We start from the raw sequence: 24,349 nt of genomic DNA on the forward strand, positions 1-24,349 counted from the left end.
ACCCTTTAGTTTGTTGAGTTATAATTGATATTCAGAGCCAGTGTTGATTCTTCTCTGAAATCTCAAATGCATTGACTTAATTTGCCTCCACTCCTTAGCAGTGATTATTTATTATTTGTTGCTACAATCCATTAAGTATAGATAAGATCACATGTGCAACTGAATTTCAGGATGCTTGCCACCTAGGTGTAGTCATCTTTGCTGTAGTCTTCAACACTAAGGGCTATTAACACACTTAGCCTGAATGCAGGCTACTATATAAACAGGTGTCAGTGGTCTAGGTCTTGAGCGGAAGTAACATATATGAGTAATAACATTAAAGAATAGGTGACTTCGGAGGTTTAATGTATATGTATATGAATTACAGATAACATTTTTGACACTGCTGTTGTGAGCAACGAGTTTCAAAACTTTGACAAAGCTGTAATACTGTTGTTTTATAAATTAAAAAATATTTTGTTTCCTTTTATGATAATTATTATTTGCTGTAAAACTCACAAACAAAATAAATTCAGGAAATTTATTCCCTAATGATAAATAAATATACTTTATTATGTTTCCAGGGGACTTTTCATTATTTTTTTTTCTACTTCTGGACCCATGATGTGTTTATTTTCACAGGATTTGAGAAACACTCAATTTATTGATTTGCAGGGCTTCTAATAGATCATAGCGTCTTGATATTAACTTGTCCCTTATTAGCGAAAAGGTAAGCATCAAATTTTGGAAATATTGTGGGCAAAATGGAGTATCAGAAAGGAGCAGAACTCTCTTCCTATATGGAGTGCTGAGGTTCACAGATAATGACAGCTGTAAGCAAGTGGTGGCTACTCGTCCTGGACTAGTTGACTCCATTCTACAAGGGTTAAGACTTGAGAATGGCTAAGGATGCTGTGAAGTCAAATGTTGGCAGAGGGATAGCTGTTCAATCAGGCGTGGAGTGCAGAGACAAGAGTGTCCTGGCTGTACAATCTCAAAAACACTGCTGAGACAACAGAAAGGAATCCTAGAAGATGCAGTATAAATGGAACCCTTTATTTCACTATTTGTGTAATGTTATTTAAGTTTTAAAAGATTCATTTATTTTTTATTGGGAAGGCAGATTTGACAGAGAAGAGACAGAAAATTAGTCATCTGTTCATTTCACAAGTTACCACAATGGCTAGAAATGAGGTGAATCAGTTGGTAGTGAGGATTCTCCTCTGGGTCTCCTACCTTGGTGCAAGGACACAAGTCTTGGGTTATCTTCTGCTGACTTCCCAGGTCACAACCAGGGAGACAAATGGGAAGTGGAGCAGCAGGGACACAAACTGGCTCAGATATGGGATCCCAGTACTTGGGGGAAGATTGACCAACTTAGCCACCACTCTGGGCCCTATTAGTTTATTTTAAAGATAATAAGCATATTTGAAGGATAGGGTAACAAATAAAGTGGGAAAGATCAAAAGAAAAAGACATCTTTCAGCCCAGGCAAGATGGCTCAATCACTAAATCCTCACCGTGCTAGTGCTGCGATCCCATAGGGTTGCTGGTACCTGACATGGTTACTGTATTTCTCATCCAGAGTCCTGCTTGTAACCAGGGAAAGCAGTCGTGGATGGCCCAAAGACTTGGGACTCTGTGTTAATGTGGAAAACCTGGAAGAAGCTCCTTAGTCCTGGCTTCAGATCAGTTCAACTCCATCTGTTTTGGCTATTTGGGGAGTGAAACAGCGGAATGGAGATGTTTCCGTCTCTCCTTCTCACTGTTAATCTGATTACCTTTCCAATAAAACTTACCAAACTTTTAAAAAAGAAAGAAAAATATGTCTTCTGTCTAGTGTTTCATTCCCATGGCCATAAAAGCTGGCACTATGCTGGGTCAAGACTCAGGAACTCCACCTAAGTTTTTTGCATAGGTAGCAGGACTCAAACTACTTGAGTAATCTGCTGCTTTCCCATGCACATTATCAGGGAACTAGATTGGAATCGGAGCAAATATTGAAATCTGATCCAAAGCAGCATTGGAATAACGGGCCCCAGCTAGTGCAACCTGTGGCTTAGTGGGCAGTGACACAGAATCAGTCCCTGGATGTCTTTTAGTCTTGGGAGAATCTGTGTCATCCTTATGCTGTGCTTTCATTTTTCTTGTGCTTCAGCTTGGCTTGCAACTTTGCACAGTATCAAAAACGAAGAATGATCTACAATTCTAAAAGTAGGAATCAAACTGAGGAGCCTCTGGATTGGCTGAAACATGGAGTACATTAATGTTAATGGCCAGTCTGATTTAACGGTTCTTATTCATTCTAAGAGCAAGCCAAAGAAAAGCAAAAAATGACAGAAGGGCCAACATTGCATTTTGGTTCTTGCCAGTCCATTTGGCCTTGAAAAAGCCTACAAGAAAAAGATGAAGCATTGTGAGTTATTAGACCTGTTTTTCAGCATAACTTTCTCTGACTAACATTAAGTTTATGTAACGTTAAGCTTTTGATTAAGTTTGGTTTAAGATTAAGGTTACGCCCATAGCATCAAGTTGTATATCCTGCAATAGTCCTTGCAGCTGTGGAGACAGGTTGAGCACACCATGGCTTGGAATGTTCGAGAAGTCTAATGTGGGCCACATGGCTGATTCATGACAGAGTAGGGCCAAATTGGCTCCCAGAAATCAATCTATCAGCCTCCCTTCTTAGCTGGTCATCTTATAATGGGGTTGGACTTTGATACTGCGGTTATAGAATTCTAGAATGTTGAGCTTCCTCCGAAGCATTTGTAGTATATGGTTTTACAGGAATATTCGTACATCTCAGGTCATGAATATTGATGATACACAATAGGAATAACTGTATTTACATATTGAATTGTGTTATACGTTCATGAGGGAGCTTTAAAATGTTCTTGGAGAGCCCGGCGTGGAAGCCTAGTGGCTAAAGTCCTCACCTTGCAAGCGCTAGGATCCCATATGGATGATGGTTCTAAACCTGGCAGACCTGCTTTTCCTCCAGCTTTCACTTTCTGGTTCACTCCTCAAATGGCATGAGCCAGGGTGAAACCAGAATCCAGGACTCTATCTAGGGCTTCCTTGTGGGAGTAGCAAGCCATATACCTGGGCCATACACCTACAGACATACCTCCTGGCATGGGTAGTATGAAGCTGGAAGAGAAGCAGAGCAGTAGGTACTCTAGCCAGGGATGGACATGAGGGCTGTGGGTTCCTACATATTGGTTTGACCTACTGTGTGTCAACACCAGTACCAGAGGTACTTTTGAGTTTATTTTGAAGTGGTCAAGTACATGTGGTGGTGTCAGTACCGTACAGAGAGATCTATGAAGTATTGCTGCATATTTTTACTTTGAGCCTTTGGGACCATTGCACTTTGCATTTTCCCAGATTAAACAACTCTTCACAGATGTGCTGAAAGTTGAGCAACTGTTGATTTTTCTGAACCAGGATAGTTGCTTTTGACTCTGGAATGAGACTCTCTCTATATTTTTTTATTTTTGTAGGATTTAATTAATTTTATTGGAAAGGCAGATCAGAATTACGGAGAGAGAAGACGAAGATGAAGATGCTCTACCTGCTGGTTCACTCCGCAAATGGTTGCAGTAGCCAGAGTTGAGCTGATCCAAAATCAGGAGCTAGGATCTTCTTCTACATCTTCCATGTGGGTACAGGGTCTCTAGTCTTTGGGACATCCTCTGCTGTTTTCCCAGATCATAAACATGGAGTTGGCTGGTTGCAGGGATGTGGGAATTTTTGTATTCTTAAACTAGAGGTGAAGAGAATGGCGGGAGAAGGTAAGTATTTAGCATTTGGATAAGAACTCTAATTGAAGTTTAGGGGTTCAGAAAATAGACTGTATAAATTTTTTTCCAAGAGAAAATTTAGATTTATATCCTTTGAGCACTTGACCAGAAAATATGGATGTCTTCAGATGTGAATACATCATCACAGAAAGCCTTTGTTTAGGGCCGGCTCAGCTTTCCCTAGTTAGTATCTCTCTGGGCACCAAGTAGACCCCAGATTATCATTATTTCTCCTAATTCAGGATTATGGCAGGTGCACTTCCACTTAAGTACATGGCTTGATTCCTTGATATTTAGAAACGACAGTTCTGAAAGCCACTCTAGACTCCCTAAGAGGCTCATTGTCAAAGAGGGACTTACAGGTCAAGCTGAAGGGGTCAGGGGTACAGCTGGTACAGGAGTTAGGCCATTGCCTACTGTGTTTATATCCAAAATGAATCAGAATGCCAGCTTGAGTTTTGACTCTCCCAAACACTTCTGCCAACACACACCCTGGGAGTCAGCAAATGATGACCCAAGTACTTGAGTCCCTGACACCCAAGTGGGAGACTCATATAAAATTCCTGATTCCTAGCTATGGGCTGGCCAAACCTCAGCTGTTGCGATCACGTGGGGAGTGAACCAGCAGGTGGAACATCTCTCTCTCTGATTCTACTTTCAAACAAATAAACTTATAAGTTTTGAGAAAAACTCATATAAAAAAGTCAAGTTCATTCCTGCCATCATCCACATGATGCCTTTCTCCATCTCCCACCTTAAAAAAATAAAGTAGTTCAGAAGAGCGAATGTGAGACTACTCCAAAACTTTAACAGTTAGCAATGCAGTTAAAAGAAAATGACATTTTGGTGCAAAAAATATTTTGAAATTCATGAATATGAAAGATCTTCAAAAACTCAGGAAATGTATATTATGAAAAAGCATGTAGTTTGAAACTGTTTTCCACAAAATGAGGTTATCGTTTAATTTCACATATCTATGAGTTTTTAAAATTGTCCTCATACTTAAAGTACTGCTGTGGGACACAATACAGTACTCAGTGACATCAACTCTTCAGTGTGACACTGGAGTCTGAAATCGGTGCTGGTGTCTGACCTTCTCACAGATGAACACATTTACGCCTACAGAGATACAGTAAAGAACAAGTGGGGCTAGATGTCAAAATTCACCACTTTTCACTGTAATACACTATGAATCAGTTGGGAATTTGGTCTAGGTGAGCTAGAATCCTTATAGCATTGCAATATGATGCACTCCTTTCACCTGCCAGTGCTTCAAACACCCACCTTCCATCCGAGTCTTCTCTGTGACCAAGGAAATGATGTCATGATGTCCTCGTGGAAATTAAACCCAGGTAGATGTGCCATAAAAATCCCAGATGACTTTATGCCAGCTAATACCCAACCCTGTTTATTTATTCAATTAAGGAACTACTTCCTACCTGAGAAAAAGAAAAGACTGGGCATGATGGGTGGGCCGTCTTTTCCCCCTGGCTACTGTTGAGGTGATGCTGAGTATTGACATTATCCCATCCCTCAGTAACTCTCAGGTTCACTCATCATGGTATACCACTGGCAGCACACTCGCATGAGTTCCTATTCAGTCTGTCATCTTTTAAATGACACTTGTTCTGAATTGTACATGTTACTGTGCCTCTGCAGAATTCTTAGCTCTGTGACATCTAAGTTCTGGATTGGCAATTCAGATGTCAAGCTCATTTCATTTGTACTGGAGCTACTTCTGTCACAGAACCTCCAGTTTCTCTCTGGTGTTTACCTGAGCTTTCACACAGGCTCTGTGCTCCGTAAGGCATCCGTGTTCGCCTCCTGTGACCACCACAGTTGTTCTGGTCACAGATCTTTCTGAGCGCAGCATTGGCAAGTTGGGGATGATGGATGATTGGGAAGGAGTGCTACAACTCTGTTGAGGAGCAATTGCTACATATCTTGCTATATTGGGCAAATTATCCTTTGGTGCACAATGAAGCGTGAAAAAATAGCATCAGTGCCCATTCTAAGCTGCTCATTGCAGCACTAGGCTAGAGTCCAGCTCTGACACTAGCCAGCCTTATGTGACAGCCACTGTCAACTGAAATGCTGAGGAGAACATACACAACAGAGAGTGCTGTTGCCTCATAGCAACTGTTTCAAGAATTAGTGATAGGACTCAGTGGAACTCCATGGCTTTGAAACCAATCCCATGTAACAAATGCATGCCTTTACTAAGCATGAGCTGACTGGGCACAATTACCAGCTTTCTCTTTTTAAACTCCAGAATAATGTTTTCCTTACATTATCCGTTTTGCTTGTATTAACAGAAATTTTAAAAAGATAAAAAAGTTCAAATGTCTGAAAACTTTGGAATCAAATGCTATGTGATGCGTTACTATCATCTACTTTTTAAAACAATAAATTCACTTTACATTTGATGATGTTTACACACTTGAGAGGGGTGAATGCCCATGTTGATTACTGATAAGGGTGGGAACGGTCAAGAAATAGGGGAAAGTGGAAAAGATAACTGCCTCCATTCTGCTTTTCTCTCCATGTATCTGGGGAAAGCGGACCGCTGTCAGCAGCCCAACTGCAACAGTGCCCACGAATGAGGGATGGCCACCAGCTGTCATTCCAGTGTTCCCAATGAGGAACAGGTTCTGAGGGTACTGCTCAAGTAATTTTGATAGTTCTGAGATGATGTTGATTTCATTGCTCCAAGGCTGAGGTGATCCTTCCAGGCTCCATTGGCTGACATGACCCACCTTAGAATTTCCACTCACCCAGGTATAGGTCAAAGCTTGACTGGCAGAGTTGTCCAATTTGGTCTGTCCTCCATGGTTTAGATGTTCGTTGCAGGCCTCAATGAACTGGTTGTCATGTCCCTGATGAGCATCCGTGCATGCTGTCTACTTCCCAGGCCTCTGCAACTGAGGAGACCCAGTTCTGACACGTGTAATCTACAGTCAGATCACATATCCTGTGATTTTCACTGTGGTTTGAATTCTGAGTCTAGTGATCCAGGTTAGGGTGTTCCCCAAAGTAATCTGGCCGGGAGTGACCGCAACCTGATTGCTAAGTGTTCCAGCCAGTAGAGGATCTGTCTCAGTCCATCACCCACATCAGCCAACACATACACTGGTGGTTGCAATCACCTCGTCAGTTCTGTCCTCAACTCCTTCTCTTACACAAACCAATGAATGCTGATGCCCAGCTAACAGTGCCCACCACACACTCAGCCTCATGCACACCAGCAGGAACTATAGCATAGTGGGAGGAACACCCAATAACTCCCTTTGGGCCTATTCCCAGCCCCGGTTCCTGCACATGCTGGCTTGCAGACAACTGGTTCAGTCCATCCCACATTTCATCCAGCTTTTGTATACACCAATGGGTGTTGGAACATAGCTCAGCCTGACCAATCCCATTATCTAACCACACACTCATGCTGATGGGAGCCATCACCTGTTGATCCAGGCCCACACCCAGCCCCAGAGCTTACACTCTCTGGGTGATTTAACAGTCAAAACCCAGTCTAAACCCAGTCCCAGCACCTGCCAGCTGATGCAGCAGCAAAGCCCAACCAGCCAGCATTCACTCTGGCTCATGAATGCACCAGTAGATACAGTCAGTTAGCCCAACATGGCTCTCCCTTTAACCTGGATCATATGTAATCCAATGAGTTTTACAGCCTTGCCCAGCCTTGTCTGCCCTAGTCCCCATTCTCACTCTCACCAGAGCGAGCAGTGGCCCAGCAAAGGAGCCCCTACAATCCCACTACTGGGCTAGTCCCCACTCCCCCGATCTGGAATCTTACTTGCGCTAGCAGGTGCTGCGTCCTGGACTGGAATGTCCTTGCCTCACACTGGCATTCACTAGCGAGTGTTGCAGCCTAGCTTAGTCCAGTCTCCCCTCAGTTCCAGCTCATGCTGTTAGATGCTGCACTCTTTCCCAGTCCAGTCAGCCTCCAGTACCGTCTTTATCTCGACCTTGCAACTGTTATACTCAATCACGTCTGTCCTACACCCCATCCTGGGTCTCATGTCTGCCAGTAGGAGCTATGAAGTGGACCAGCCTGGCCCACCCCCATAACTGACCCAAATATATGCCAGTGAGTACTGTAACCTGGCTTGGTCTGTGCTGCTCCCAGCTTTGGTTATTGCGTTCACCTGAAGGGACTGCATCCGGATAAATGAGTTCCCCAAGTTCCTCTATCAGATCACCTCTCATTCATAGATCTCTTTCACATTCAGGCAGAGGCTGCTCTGCTGGCAGGTACCAGGAAAGGGTGTGGCCTTATGCTCTTGCAACATCTTGGGCAGCATATCATGGCTACAGATGGAACTGTCTAGAAAGAAAAGCATATTGTTCCTTTCTGCCCACACTATAGACTCGATTGTTGGATGGAGTCCAACAGTATCCATTTTTGAGTGCAATATTGATGCAATACTGTCTGCACACTGGTCAATGGAACTCCTAATTTTATCTTCTCCCTCATTCCCAGAGTTCTTAAGATAGGCGTTCTTTCCTCCATACAGGAGCCGAAAATTCTCTTCCATAGAACTAAGTAACCTATGGGGAAAGGGATTGTGCGTGTGTGTGTGTGTGGGTGGGTGGGTGGGTGTGCCATCACTGATAAAATAGCTTAATTTTAATTGTTTTATTTTAATATTTATTGCAATGGTCTGGGAGTTGCAGACCCAAATGAGCCTCTGATTACGAAGGAAAGTGTTGGGGTAGTAGTGGGGACAATGCGTGAGAGCCATGTTTCCATTTTCTCTCTCATGTCTGTTGAGATGGAGGCAAAGAGGAGATGAAATCTTGTGCCACTCCTTGCTGTCACATTACAAGAGGAGTTCCCAGTGACAGAGACAATTCTTCAATGCTATTTTGAGATTCTGATATGACAAACAATGACCCAAGGGAGGTACTTGAGTTTTTGGAAATATTCGAGTTGTTGTCAGCCTAATCATGCAAGAGGTAAGAAATTATTTTTAAGGCCTATTGGCTGTCCTTATCTATCAGCTTGCCTACATGCTTGCTGTAGAGTCTGGCCTGCCGTGTTTTTCAGCCATCTTCTTTCCATTTTTAATGAGGTACTTAAAGTCATTTTTTGTCTTAGATGAGCTGGCTGACTTCCCTTTCATATTTATCTGAGTAAGCTCAACATTTCCACTTGAGGGTCAATAAGTGGTGGCCCAGGCCTGCAACATGTGCTCTGGGATCAGACCACATGCCTATTTGATTTTTCCTGAGGCCAGGGATTGAGCATGGTGGTCTAGCTGGGGAGCTACTTAAGAAGCCTCATCTGGGGGGTCTTCAAACCTTGCTATGTTATGTGTAAGCTAGTATAGGTTGAGCTCATTCCACCCCCTGAACCAGCCAATGCACATACAATAGTGTACAGTTGCCTGGTCAGTCCTGCCTTCAGTGCTGGCTCTCATATTAACCAGCAGGTGCCAAAGCCTAGCTAAGTCCAGCCTGCACGTAGGCCTGACTGTCTCTCTCTCTCACACATACATACACACACACACACACACCAGTGGGGGCTGCTTCTTAGTTGGGGTCACCCTGAAGAACTCCTACCTGGTTCATTCTCAGCCCTGACATTTGTGTATGGTAGCAGATACTGTGGCCTGACCCAATGCACCCCTCCCCACCCACAGTTTTCACAGTGCTGAGGCCTAGTTGGGATAATCCCTACTAAATCATGCTATGTCTATTCCCCAGCACTGTTACTCACATGTATTAGTGGATGCTGAGGTCTAGCCAAGCTGGACCTATCCCCAGTCCTAGCTCTTGCAAGTACCAGTGGAGCAGTCCAGTAGTGTCCCCAAAAAACCCCTACCAGGCCCACCACTAGCCCTGGTTCTTGCATATGTCAGTAGGTACTGTGTCCCAGCATTACCCAGCCCACTCTGAGTCCTAGCTCTCATATGTGTATGTGAGTGTTATATCTTAGTGTGCTCCAGCCTACCTGCAACACATCTCTCATGTGTCCCAACAGGTGCCTTGGCCTACCTGAGGTGTCCCCAAATCCACTACCAGGTCTGTCCCTAGCCCTGATACTTACTGGATGGTGCTGATGGTACTGTGCCATAACTTGGCCTGGCTTGCTTCCAATCCCTGCTTTCACAAGTGGGTGCTTCAACTGACCTTGTTTCAGTTTCAGGCTCTCATGCATGCGGGCAGGTGAGTTGACTTGACAAAGGAAGGCTCCCTGCACTTCCCCATTCGATCTACTTCTTATTTTTCATGCTTACTTGTGAGTGTGATGACCCAGTCCATTTAAGCCCCCTTATATCATTTTATATTTGGCAAATGGGCTATCAGGTATACCCATTCTAGCCTGTGCCCAGTTCTCTAGACTCAGGCAAGGTATGCTCAGCACACCATTTGTACAGTGCCCAGGAAATGGAGATAAGACAGCCCTGGACAGTATGTGCCCACAGTGGCATGGAAAATGCCTTGCCCCCATCCTCACAAATCTAAAAAATAAAATAAATAAAATAAAATAAAGAATGTGCTGAAATACTGGTATAGTTAACAGAGTTGGCATTAGGTAGGCCTAGAATTTCAGCCAGTTATTGGCTGCTTTTCTCCCAGCAGTGAAACACTTGTCTAGATAAAAACAAATTAGGTTATAGCTAGAAAATATGGTTTACTTTTATGATAACCTGATTATGAACCTGTCCTGTGGACAAGCTCAGCCCCTTCTTTGGCAAGTTTCAATCAAATCTGCAGTAACTCAATCATCAGTACAATTAGACAGAGAATACCTACCAACACTTGGATAAAGACTCAAAATGAAAGATGATGTAAAGCACAGAGATACTAAAGCTACATGGAGAAAACAGGAATAATACAGGAGTCTGGACAAACATTAAAGGGAATGTTTCCTGAGAGTAGGCCAACTTAAAAACCTGTGAAATACAGCATGGCTCATTAAACTAAAACTGGAGGAGTCACCACTGTGGCAAAGCACATTGTGCCACTGCCTGCACTGCTGGGATCCCATAGAAATGCTCACTCTTGTTCCAGTTGCTCCATTTCCAATCCAGCTTTCTGTAATGGCCTAGGGGAGCAGTGAAGATGACCCAAGTGTTTCAGCCCTTGAAATCCATGATACAGTTCCAGATGTACCTTCACCTGACCTGCCCCTGGAAGTTTTAGTCATCTGCAGAGTAAACCAGTGAACAAATAATCTCCCCCGTCTCTCTTTTTGCAGTTCTGACTTTTAAATAACAAACATAATCTAAGAAAAATGGAATCTGGAAATCTGCCTTGCATAATATTGCAGAAGAAATTTCCTAAAATCTATCAAATGGAGAGATAAAAGCTAAGAGATTTCCCCACATGTTGACCATTTCAAAAACAGAGAGACTTCATGGAAATAACAAAAGAAACTGAGATAAAGGCATGAGATCCAATACCTAAGAGAATTTACAGAAATAGAAAATGCATGAGGATGAGATATTGGTAGACTTAAAATTGAAAAATACTTAACAAAAAAAAAAATTGACAGAAGAAGTTTGATCCTTCCTCAGAACAGTGAGCAGAGAAAGTCGAGGTCCATGGCTGAATCCTCCAAGAGGATCAGGACTCAGTTTAAGATGCATCTAGAGTTTGTTATTTATTAAGATGATCAGTCCTGTATGGTGATCTCACTTACCACATCTAAAGCAACTTTACAGGAATACCACTTGACTTACATGCATTGATTATTTAATGCTGCTTACAAAATGATACCAAAGTCAGCACTTTCAAACAAGAACCACTGATTACTTCACACAGGGTGAGACACATCAGGAGTCTTGGATTCAGGTGCTGGCTGCAGCTCGTGCTCTTTTAGGGGATCACATGTGTGTCCTGCACTGCAAGAAGTAGGAATTCTTGGCAATCTGCTTCCAGACTCCTTCCTGAGGCTCTTAACTTCAAGTCATGAACAGGCTGGCTCTTCAACAGGGCTGCTCCCACGATTGGTCAGCTGTCATTCCCCAGAAAATGTGAAGAAGGAGCAATAGAGATAGAGAAGCAGCAAGAAAGGGAGGGAGGACAAAGAGTGGAAAGGAGCAAAGGAGAGAGCAAGAGGAGAGGAACAGAGTGTGCAAGAAATATCTGAATCTTTTAAGACCTACTACTGTTTGGGAGGACAATGCACAAGAGTACAAACACCAGGAGTAAGAGGATATTGGATGTCATTTGGATGCTACCAGTGTCAATATTCTTCATACAAGGAATGATATATTGCATTTGTACACAGTGTATTATATAAAGACACACTTTTTAGGGTTTATTTATCTGAAAGGTAGATAAATTAAACAGATGTAGTGAGACACATAGAGATTCAATTGGATCATCTGTCTTGCAGCTCACTACCCAAATAGTTGCAGTAGCAGTGTTGTGCCAGGCTGAATGCAGCCAGGATGTGAAAACGCACTTGGATCTCCCCTGTGGCAGGAATCCAAGCACTTAAGCCACTTCCCTTTGCTTTTCCCAGGCACATTAGTAAGAAACGGAATTGCACATGCGGCAGCCAGGATCTGAACTGATGCTATTATTGGCTAACGGGGCTGCAGGCAGTGGCTTACTTCTGTTTTCCAAAACTATGGAATCAAGCAAGTGTGTAAATATTAAATAGAAATGATAAGTATATGTCCTCTTATGAGTGAATGAAGAACTGAATGATGAAATATTTTAGTTGGAAATAATAATTGTAGCTGATTCACGCTTAAGCACTTTACCTTTTATTTGTCCATGCTAAGGTCTACAATAAACTGCTCATTGACTTATTTCAGACCCTAATGTTCATGAAATAACTGCAGCTTGTCATTCTGTCGCCAAAGATACCAGAGACATTGGCCATTTCTTTGATCTCTTTCTATAATCCTGATGCTGAGCCTGTCCTTCGGACACCTCATCCATCCCCACGACTTCAGTGGAGTCTACACACTCTGGAACCTCAGATCTAGATGTTTGCATTGTATGACTCTAGGTAGATTTCGGGGAACTGACTCACTACCTATGAGGAAGCTGTACATATCTATGTGGTATGTATCCTTTAGCTAACCTACTGAAAGCCAAAAGGCTGCACATTCACCGACCGATAGCTCATAATACCATCTTCTCAGCTGAATCTTTTTCTCCTTGAATTTTATTTATTTATTTATTTGTTTATTAATTTATTTATTTATTTTTGCTTTCTCAGTCAAGGACGTTACATCCACCCAAATGTCCCAAGTCAGAAACCATCACTATTGGGCCCAGCACCGTGGCCTAGCGGCTAAAGTCCTCGCCTTGAACGCACCGGGATCTCATATGGGCGCCGGTTCTAATCCCGGCAGCTCCACTTCCCATCCAGCTCCCTGCTTGTGGCCTGGGAAAGCAGTTGAGGACGGCCTAATGCATTGGGACCCTGCACCCGCGTGGGAGACCCGGAAGAGGTTCCAGGTTCCCGGCTTCGGATTGGAACGCATTGGCCCGTTGCGGCTCACTTGGGGAGTGAATCATTGGACGGAAGATCTTCCTCTCTGTCTCTCCTCCTCTCTGTATATCTGGCTGTAATAAAATGAATAAATCTTTAAAAAAAAAAAAGAAAAGAAACCATCACTATTTATTAAGCAGTTATGTATAATTATAAGCTGCCTAACTTTATAAAGCAAAGATGTTTCTTTTGGCTCCTAATTCTGAAAGATCATGCATGGGTCAAGGTGGAAAAGGCAGCACTGGTTCAGCTTCTGGTGATGGCATTCAACCTGGTAGAGTCCCAGCATTATGTGGAAAAGGTCAGGGAACCTAATGTCTGTGTCTCCTATAAAGCCACTGGGATGTGAGTCCACCTTAATGACCCAATTCACTTAATCTTAGCCAAAAGGCCGAGAAGCGATAATGACCCAATTCAATTAAACCTCTTCCCAAAAGCCTCACCACTAAACTTAGTTGGATTCAGGTTTTATCTACTCAGTGCCATTTACTTATCACATTGGAGTTTAAGCTTCTATATGAATTCTGGGATCAAATATTCAAGTCGCAATACCCATCCCCTCCAGGTTTCACCAGCCCGGGGTGTGTCAGTTGACAGCTATTCCCCCATCAAGTATTGTTTTGCTTTGTCTTACTGTACTTTACTTCCTCCAGTCTCTTACATTGATTTAATTTTTTGTTCTAGCCACCCTAACTTTGGAATTAGGTTATTACAACAGTCTTAACCTCTAAGACTGGTTCCTTAACATCCACTTTCTATTCTGACTAGGGTTATAGTTAAATTCAAATGTAGTGCTTTCATTCATCTTTCAACAGTTTCTCATGGCCCTCAGGCTCAACTCCACTCACTCCTCACTTCCATGTTCTCACTTTGCTGTGAAGTTTCAAACTGTTCTGTGAATGCCCCACCATGCCTTCCACGATATGAAAGTGGATACTGAACACACCAGTCTTCCTTTGCCCTCAGGGAGGTTCTGTGCATGTTTCATTCCCTTTGCTGGACTCCTACTGTTCTTTACTGGCATTCTTCCCTTGCCACAAAATTATTATTTAATGTCACATCTTCTGGCTTGCATTTCTGATTCTCTCAAAAACGTTCATTCTTTGTACTCATAATTCCTATGGCACTCAGTTATGCGAATGATCACAGTCACTATTCACTTGTATGCACACTATGCTCCCAATTCCAGAACTCAGGACAAGTGACCTTGAACCATGAGTGGAGGAAGAGGGAAGTTCCATGTCCATTTCTATGAATTCTCCATTCTGGTACTCAACTTTTCTTACAGAAATTTCTTAATGCTTCATTCAACATTACAGCATGTTTGTTGATTCCAAGCCAGAGCTCCTTCTTACAGGCAATGTGCAGTACATCCTATTTAGAAGACTTCATGGCCCTATCTTCACAGTGCTTTAAAGCATCTCCAAGAATGGAGGTGGGCAAGTGCTAAAGATGATAACAGCTTTATCGTAGCACATGAAGCTGCATGAATGAGCACCCTTCAAGAAGTTGTAGACAATAGTAAAAGGTGCATTTCTCACCCTCTTTTTCTAATTTTTTTTTAAGATTTATTTATTTTTATTGGAAAGTGGGATATACAGAGAGGAGAGACAGAGAGGAAGATTTTCCGTCCAATGATTCACTCACCAAGTGAGCGCAATGGCCAGTGCTGTGCCAATCCGAAGCCGGGAACCTGGAACCTCTTCCAGGTCTCCCATGTGGGTGCAGGATCCCAAATCTTTGGGCTGTCCTCGACTGCTTTCCCAGGCCACAAGCAGGGAGCTGGATGGAAAGTGGAGCTGCCGGGGCTAGAACCAGCGCTCATATGGGATCCTGGTGCGTTCAAGGCGAGGACTTTAGCTGCTAGGCCACGCCGCCGGGCCCCTTTTTCTAATTTTTTATGCTCCTTTTACTTCTCTAGTTATACTAAAGGCTGAGGAAAAACATACCTACAGAAAGTAATTTTAAAGTGAATAAAGTCGTACTTTTTAAAAATAGAGAGAAAGAAAAGGAAATGAGACCAAATCGTCAAATCCTTGATGATAGATTTACAGGCTCTCAGGCATTTATGTGGCCTTCCTTGGGTAGGAGCTCTGAAAAGACACATGAGATTACAGATGAAATGTTTGGAGTTCATTCAATAGAAAGAAGCTTATAGAATTCCCCTTGGAAGGTTCTGATTCAAAACGTGGGTGTACTATAACACAGACCATTGAAATCCCTCTGGCTTTTCCATAAATTGACAATGAAAGATGAAGGTCATGTGAGGTGGAAGATAAATTAGTGCACAGTTGAAGGCATTGGAAGAATGGATGCCAGTTTCGTAACCGAAATAAGTTTTGATAAAGTAAAAATATCCTCTAAACTCTCCCCAGTTTTAAAGAACAGCCAGTCTTTGTGCTGGTAGTTTAATTTTGATGGCCAAAAATTTTGTATGTCTTACAAATAAATTTAATAGATTTTCAGATAGAGTTCTGTGCTGAAAGCCAAAGAGTCTGCCATGTGAAAAATGGGGAAAGGTAATGAATCAAATATGAAGATAAAACAAATAGGAGTGGGTGATACATATGGGGGAAACATATTTCTCGGAACAGACCAGCTTTTTTCTCATGCCTGTAGGTGTGTTGTATCAAGCATGTCTTCTTACTAAAGGCCTCTTTTGTGACAATATTTACTTACGTCCACCTTGCACCAGGGTTGGCATGGCTGCAAAGTGTTTACTATGTGACTGTGGGAAACACAGGCTGAAAATGGTATCAGAAAATTATACATCCCTGCATTCCTTCCTCCTTCCTTCTTTCCCTCCCTCCCTCGCTTCCTTGAACCCTCTGTTCCTTCCTCCCTCCCTCCCTTCTCCCATCACTCTTTTTTCTTCCTTTTCTCTCTCTTTCTTTTTTACTCCCTCACTTCCTTTCTCTCTTTTTTCATCCAATTTCCTTCTCTGAGATCATGCTTTCAAGAAATCATCTCCCGCTGCCCAAGCTCAGCTTCTTTCACCTGCCTCCTTGTTTGTATCTCATCAAATCATAAATGAGCGTATAAATAAATGGACGGTACTGGTGTATGTTTAAAATGACCGAGTCAGTAACCATCTCCCATGTCATCTACATTGGTGAAATCAGATGCTGTTGAGGATGGACTATGGAAGGAGAATTGGCAGATGTTCTTAGAAATTTTATTTTCACACATTCAGTGTGACTGACTGAAAGAGACTGTGCTACAGGGAAGTATCACTCCATTCTTTTTGCTCTGGTAAATCGTACTTTCCCACAAATTTAGCAGCTTGAACCATTGTACAGATCTTACCTTGAAGTTTCCAAGGCTAAGGAATTTTTCTGGGTCCCTAGTTCTGGGACTCATAGCCTGCAACTGAGCTGTCAATGGGGTTTAAGTCTCTTCAGAGTCCTGGTGACTAAAAGCTGTTTTCAAGCCCAGTGGGTCCATTGGCAGAACTTCAGCCCTTCTGTTCCCATAATCAAAGCATGTGTTTTCTTGCTGACTGCTGTGAGCTTCAGTTCCCATTCGCTTGAACCCAGCATGGGCCCTTACCCATGCCAGTCTCCACAGGCACTTGAGATTTACTTCTTTATGCCAGTGAGGGAATGACAATGTGTGTGTGAGTGTGTGTGTGTGTGTGTGTGTGTACCCATGCTACCCACTGCCTTCATGACATTACATAATCAAATCATAGGCATGACACTCATCTTTATTATATTTCCAATTGTCAAACACAAGTCACAGCTTTGACATTTGACTATCTTTTTCTCTTTACCCCCTTCCTCCCTCCCTCTATAATCAGTTTCTTTTTTTTTCCTTCTAAGTCTAGGTGACACTTTCATCTATACCCAGGAGTGGGATTTTAGACTAAGGTCATTTTAACATCTTCCCAATATATCAGTAAAGCTTCTTACTCATTAAAATTTGACATCCGGTATATATTGACTTTAGACAAAGAAATATGTGAGTTATATGAAAATAAGAGTGATAAATCTCATAGTCATGTTGACATATTCCAGGTCTAACAAAGGCAAACTCTTTATAAAATGGATTGTAAAGCATACACCGTTGCGTTATGGGATTAGAAATCAACACTGGTTGACCTGTGGTGTAGTAATGATAAGGCCTGTGAGGTTTCTGAGATGCTGGCGTGTTGAGAGCATGTGCAGAGCTTTGTAGTTACAGGTACTTTTCCAAACAGATATAGTTATGTGATAATTTGACAAAAAGGATATAACATATGACAGATATCGCAACACCACCGGGTGCACTTCGGTCATAAACTTAATTTTTCTGCAATTCCATCTTCTTGTGGCTGACTGGATATTTAGGGCAATTCTAACAGAACGGAAGTAGAAATGTATAAAACCTTAAAGGGTTATCAAGTTCAATGAATGATTTTGCAATACCCAGAGGTTGCGTTGTCCTAGGGACAATGCTTGCTGTGGGAGAGCAATGGTTAGTCCATACACAGCCGTAAATCAAAATGAGAGAGAGAGAGAGACAGCGAGCATGTAGTTCCTTAGAGAATAAATATAACCAAGCATTTACTTCCACAGCAGTAAAATATCTGAATACCAAGAGGTGCTAATTGTGAGTTTACTCACACAGTGAGCATGGTGTGGGGGCTCTTCTTGGTTGTTTACTGCAGTGAAAGAGCACAGCTCTGGAGCAGGCTCAGAGGTAACCTCTCCTTGAGGGATGGTGCTTGAGAGGCTGCCGGAGCAGCAGATCTAGCACTAAATGAATATAATACTTAAACCATTGATTTTGGGAGGTTTTGATGAAAGTCTTGCGCCTTAATATGGTCAACGTATCCGATTTTGTCACATGTGAAGCAGTGGATATGTTTGACTTCTTATTATTCATGAGGATCCCAGTCAATTTTCCCATAATATTTGGAAAAATAGTAATATAATATATTATATTATGGGCTCGGCAGCGTGGCCTAGTGGCTAAGGTCCTTGCCTTGATCCCATATGGCCGCTGGTTCTAATCCTGGCAGCTCCACTTCCTTTCTATCTCTCCTCCTCTCAGTATATCTGACTTTGTAATAAAAATAAAACAAATCTTAAAAAAAAAAAATATTATATTATAATATAATATAATTAATGAGTCATTTGCTTCTGATGTAACGTATTTCCTATGTCTTTTAAAATCTTCAACAAATATATTCTTACATTCAAAAATACATATATGAATTTTATGTACGTATTATACCTGTTATACGTGAGTTTTTGTATCTACCTAAATGCCTATATATCTGTTATATATCAGTATATCCCACACCTTTGTGCATCTTAATATCTCACTTAACCTGGCTATCTTTTTGGAAAGACCCACCCAATTAACAAAGGCAAAGCTGTAAAAGGCCAACACAGAAGTTTCAAAGTTAACTAGGAAATATTTCCTTATCCTGTGGATAGAACATCCCAGATTGAAAGCAGATCTCCAAAGAAGGAAAGGAGTACATCATCACAGCTCTTTCTCCCTTCTCTGGAACACTTCCTGATCAGAGTGTCAATTACCTGAGGAGGATGTGGGGCACTGTAATTGAGGGCCTAGGGATGACTGAAGAGCAAGAGTGTCCTCTGGTATCTGAAGATAAGGCAGAGGCAATACATACTCTGCTGAAGACCTGCTTTGGTGTTATCAATACTGACCTTCTTAGAAGGCACACATGATGGTCAGTCCAGGCAGGGCATCTGAGATCTTCTGCACTTTGATCCATAGGCATGGCTCCTCTGAGTACCTTATATACAATGCACCCATAGCTGTTATTAAAATCCCCAAAGCAACCATAACTGAATAAAAAATGATGGCTTAGAAATCTTTCTGAAACTCTTTCGTCTCCTAAATACAAGTACATTTAGGGATTAAACATCTGAGTGAATTTAGGATGGATTTGTATTTTTGTATATTCTAATTTCATATAATCAAAACAATCTATGTTGATGTAATCTGTATGCAAACATCGAGTGCTGTTTTAGATAGTGAGTCATTTGGAATTTACAACATTACCCAAAAATCAATGACTAAATTAAATACTCTTAAAAAATTTTTTTTCCAATTATTGGAAAGGCAGAAGGGAAGAAAAATCTTCCTTTCCCTGGTCGAGTTCCTCAATTCTCCACTGCAGCTAGAGCTGGACAAGGCTGAAGTCAACAGCCAAGAACACCATCCAGGTGTCAGGAACCCAGATACGTGAGCCATCTTCTACAGCTTCCCCGGGCGCATTAGCAGGGGGCTGGATGGAAGGTGAAGCAGCTGGGACTCAAACTAGCATTCCAGTATAAGTTGTGAGTGTCTTACGTTTAATCCACTATATTCTGTCAACAATTAAGCCTTTGCCTTATTCTGCACATTCCCTGGTTAGTCATGGGGTAGCTCTTTTAAGATATAAGCATAATATTTTCTAATCAACGTGGGCCATATTAACGTTCAGAGATCTTGAGGGAGGAGACTCTGAACTGGGAGGGGACATATTAGGAAGATCCAGAAGGTTGCTCTGTAGGGGCTGGAGAGAAAAGGGGATAGGATGAGCTGGTGAGTGCAACTTCCTGACCCAACCCCAAGCCTAACCGCTTCATCCAGTGATTAGGCAGCTTTTTTTCCTTACTCCCTGTATCCCTGCATGGTTCTTTGAATTCTGTGGTCCTGTGCTCTCAGACCAACAGCACTAGCTATTTTTCCAGGAATCATTAAAGGGCAAAGCCTGATGTTCAGCCTCCAGCCTGCCTTCCACACATACTGTACGGAAACTCACAGACATGGCCCAGCTTTCTGAGTGTTTGCAGTTCCCTGGGGGGTTGTGATGTTGGTGTGAAAACCATATCACAGCCAGAGAAGGAGCATGTGCCATGCATGTGAAAAGAGAATTAAAACTCAAAAGCTTATTTTTGCGCATATTAAAAAATCCATGCATAGTTTTTCTCCTTCTATGCATTTTCCTATATTTACTACCTTTTCAAATACTTTCAGATGCAGCTTTGATAAAATGTTTGCACCAAAATAGAACTTGTTTTGTTTTTGTTTTTTATTTGTTTTGTACACATGAGACAGCAAGAAAAAGATACAGAGACAGACAGAAGTCTCATCAGCTGATTGAATTTTTAAATATTAGCAGCAGCTGGGATTAAGCAAAAATCCAGGAACCAAATCAAGGTCTCCTCTGTGGGTGTCAGGTTCCCAGCTCTTTGAAACATCAGTACTGCCTCCTGTTGTCTGTGCTGATAGGAATCTGGAGTTAGGAGTCAGAGCCTCAAATGGAACCCGGGAAATCCATGCTGATGACTTCAGCAACAGGCTAAAGGCCAATCCACAAACAACATTTTTTTTTAAATTCAGTTTCTATTGACACTTTCAAAATTCTCTCCTAATCCCAAATTTCCTTAGATGAGCTTCCGTGGACAGGTACTCACACATCCCATCACAAGCCCCTCCCTAAAAGTACTGGTCTGGCAGTTCTGCAATGAGACACCCATAATTTGATGGTTAATGAATACTTATGATAATTCTTTCTAAAAATGCACTTATCTATTTGAAAGATAAAGTTACAGAGAGAAAACTGAAGGTCTAAGACACACCTTATACAAGCTTTCTCAATACCACATTAAAAACATATCTATTGAATATTTACAGAAGAGAGTGTAAAAACAAGTAAATGTATGCTAGCAGAAGTAGTAAGTTACCCTTAATCACATCCCCAGGACAGATGCTGCAAGGTTTTATAATCTAGATTCAGAAGCGAGCTAACTAGTTATTTATGAGCAGAGTTCTGGGCTAGGACCATAGTTCTGGTATAAACTTATTTTTGCTTTTGATTAGGTCATAAATTGCTTGGTCCTTTTCTTCTATAAATAGCAATAACATCTACTCTCAAGCTTCACTGTAAAATTTAAATGAAATAGCAAAGGTAAAATACAGTACCTAACATATGGTTCATAATTAATGGTGACTTTATCTATCTTTGAATATTTAAGTTCAAATATAATTACACTGCACACATTGCTTTTAAAAACTTTGAATTAATACTATGTTGTATATATCTTTGTTGTAATACTATTTATTTACAGATAAATTATACCAAACTGTTCTCAATTTACATACTTTCCTTATTGTTGGACTCTTTTTTCCCTGTTTTCTTTCTATCAGTGTTTGTATTTTTTTACATTTTGCTATTGTTTTATTGCTGTGATCAATTATTTTTTTTAAAGATTTGTTTGTTTTTATTACAAAGTCAGATATACAGAGAGGAGGAGAGACAGAGAGGAAGATCTTCTGTCCGATGATTCACTCTTCAAGTGAGCGCAACAGCCGGTTCTATGCAGATCTGAAGCCGGGAACCAGGAACCTCCTCTGGGTCTCCAACATGGGTGCAGGGTCCCAATGCATTGGGCCGTCCTCGACTGCTTTCCCAGGCCTCAAGCAGGGAGCTAGATGGGAAGTGGAGCTGCCGGGATTAGAACCGGCACCCATATGGGATCCCGGGCGTTCAAGGCAAGGACTTTAGCCGCTAGGCCACGCTCCAGGCCCTGCTGTGTTCAATTATTAAGGGTTCAATGATTGGCTTCCGTAACTTCTGACTAAGGAAATTGCAAGATCCAAATGCATATGTATTCCCTTAGGGCTTTAGAGATATGCTGAAAAATTGCCAGAACTCGTGCAATACATGGCAAGGCACCTTTAGCCAAAATAGTAGAATGTATATGCTTATTTGGGGGTGATCGTCTTCTGGGTGCTCAGGGTGCAACATCCATATTCATGTCAAAAAGTGTGGCATGCTGTTAATCAGATGCAAGTTGTGTAACCTAACCCTACTGTGGATTTTAGTACTGTCCTGTCCCATGTAGAGCGCCTGGCATCAGACTTCTTAGCAATTGCTATTCTTGAGTCACTGTTCCATTCTGAGCAAGGCTAGAGCATTTCATTGTTCTTTTCAAAATCTTTATGAAATTCTGTACAATAGACATTGAATTTGAATATGATTATTTAACCAAGGAGCAGGAACTTACATAGAAGAAAAAGGCTATCTGAGCCTTGCTTCTGATTTAACCAACTCAGTGACATGTAAAAGCATTCTCATCTCAGATAATCTCTGCATCATTAAAGGAGGGCACTAATTCTTTGCAAACATGATAGAAAGTCCATCAGAGAAGACACAAGCTGGAACCAAGGTTGATAAAGTTAAGGTACAAACTAAACCTTTATTTTGATCCATGGCAAAATCAAGTATTTCAAGGTAAGATGTGTAGAAGGGAACAATTTGAGACATTGAGAATGAGATGATCTTTTCCAGAAGATAACTATAGGAAACTAGATAGCCAAATGAAGATTTCAGAAATCTAAGAACTTAGAACTTTCATGCAATGTTCTGCAGTGTTTGACTCGTTAACAAACTACACTGTAAAGCCCCACGCAGATGCAGCTGTGAGTGGCTAATACTACTAGTCAATACTGCTAGGCCATGTCACGTATTGAAATCATAATGCCTTATATAATTAAAGTGGATTAACCATGGGACTCTTCCTGTCATGGAAAACTCAGTTTGCTTGTTCAGATCAAACATGTTATGTCTATTTCGTGGGCTGCTGTTGGAGTGGAGAACCAGGAGTGTGGATTCAGTCTTTGATTCTTCTTTCTTCGCAAGAGGGTATTTATTCATTAGGATCTCTCAGTCTGCTTCCTGTCTGTCCCCAGGTAAGCAGAGGTGATTTCTTCTCCCAGCTCAGTGTGAGCATGGGCTGTGGTCTCCCAGGATGCAAATGGATTACATTGTGCTGTGACCGTGACAGTTTTCTACAAATAAATTCTCCCTCATCCAGGGGGAATAGGGCCTCAATTGCTTTGAAATTGTTATGATGTCTCAAATCTGTGTTGATGTATAAATACATGCTTACCAGGAAGATAATCATCCCCTCTGAGAAGTTATTAATTGTGCACATGCCTACAGTTTGTGATCCAGCTTTCCCTAGGGAGCTCCAATATCTTTGCAAATATGAATTACAAATAATAAATAAACCTTTTGATTTCTATGAGACCATATCTAAGGGTTTAAGCTTGTGTTTCTTAACATTCAAGCAGTGATTTATGCTGTTACAATCCAAAGGTAAGGCTGAGCTTCTGCCAACTTTGCAAGAGGGGATAATGGAACGCTAAGAGTATGGGTTTAACCCAACGTGTGTGGGGATGACCTTGGAGCTGGTGTAGCAAAAAACAAAGAGGTCCTAGAACTGACTCCTACAAAGAAAAACATACTTTTCAACTCACTGGTGATTTTGGAATTTTTTAAAGAGTTATTTTTATTGGAAAATTAGATATACATAGAGGAGGACAGAGAGGAAGATATTCTGTCCATTGATTCACTCTCCAAGTAGCCATAAAGGCTGGAATTGAACCAGTCTGAAGCCAGGAGCCAGGAACCTCTTCCGGGTCTCCCACACAGGGGCAGTGTCACAAGGCTCTGAGCTGTCCTGGACTGCTTTCCCAGGCCACATACAGGGAGCTGGATGAAAAGTAGGGCTGCCGGAACATGAACCAGCACCGATAAGGGATGCTGGTGTATGCAAGGCGAAGACTTCAGCCACTAGGCTACCGTGTTGGGCCCAGACTTTGGGAATTTAAATCAATGAAAGAAGATGGAAAGAAAGGGAATTTGTTTAACAGGTACTGCAGTTAGTCAATTCAGAGTTCATTAACTAGTTTTGAATGCCAAATGACTAACCCCAACTTGAGCCAAATGATTAACCCTCAACTTCACCTTGGTAGCTTCTGCCCAGGCTTGTCCTGATAAAATATGCTCACATCATAAGGCCTTATTGTTGTGACAGTTTGCTCTATTTTCATTTCCTCCTCACTGAATGAAAGGGGAATGTATGCATTCAGGCCGTTTCTAGATTGAACACTGAATTCCACTGCAATTGAATTTGTATCTAGCACATTTAAAGTTAATGCCATACTTGTGCTCAGGAAACAGTATATAAATAAGAGCTGCATCTCCCTTTCTGTGTTCCGTGCAAGCCTTCTGCTCCAGAATTTCCATGTCACTTGACAAAAACTTGAACTTGAGATGAAGATTGAATCATTCAGATGCTTC

General features: G+C 41.8%; 1 protein-coding gene across 1 annotated transcript in view; it reads left to right on the top strand.

Annotated features, from left to right (window-relative positions):
- LOC101533345 (contactin-associated protein-like 5) overlaps positions 1-24,349 on the top strand; it is a 326,990-nt gene that overhangs the window by 274,255 nt on the left and 28,386 nt on the right. The window lies entirely within an intron of this gene.

Source organism: Ochotona princeps, chromosome 5 (assembly GCF_030435755.1).
Source record: "Ochotona princeps isolate mOchPri1 chromosome 5, mOchPri1.hap1, whole genome shotgun sequence".
NCBI lineage: Eukaryota > Metazoa > Chordata > Mammalia > Lagomorpha > Ochotonidae > Ochotona > Ochotona princeps.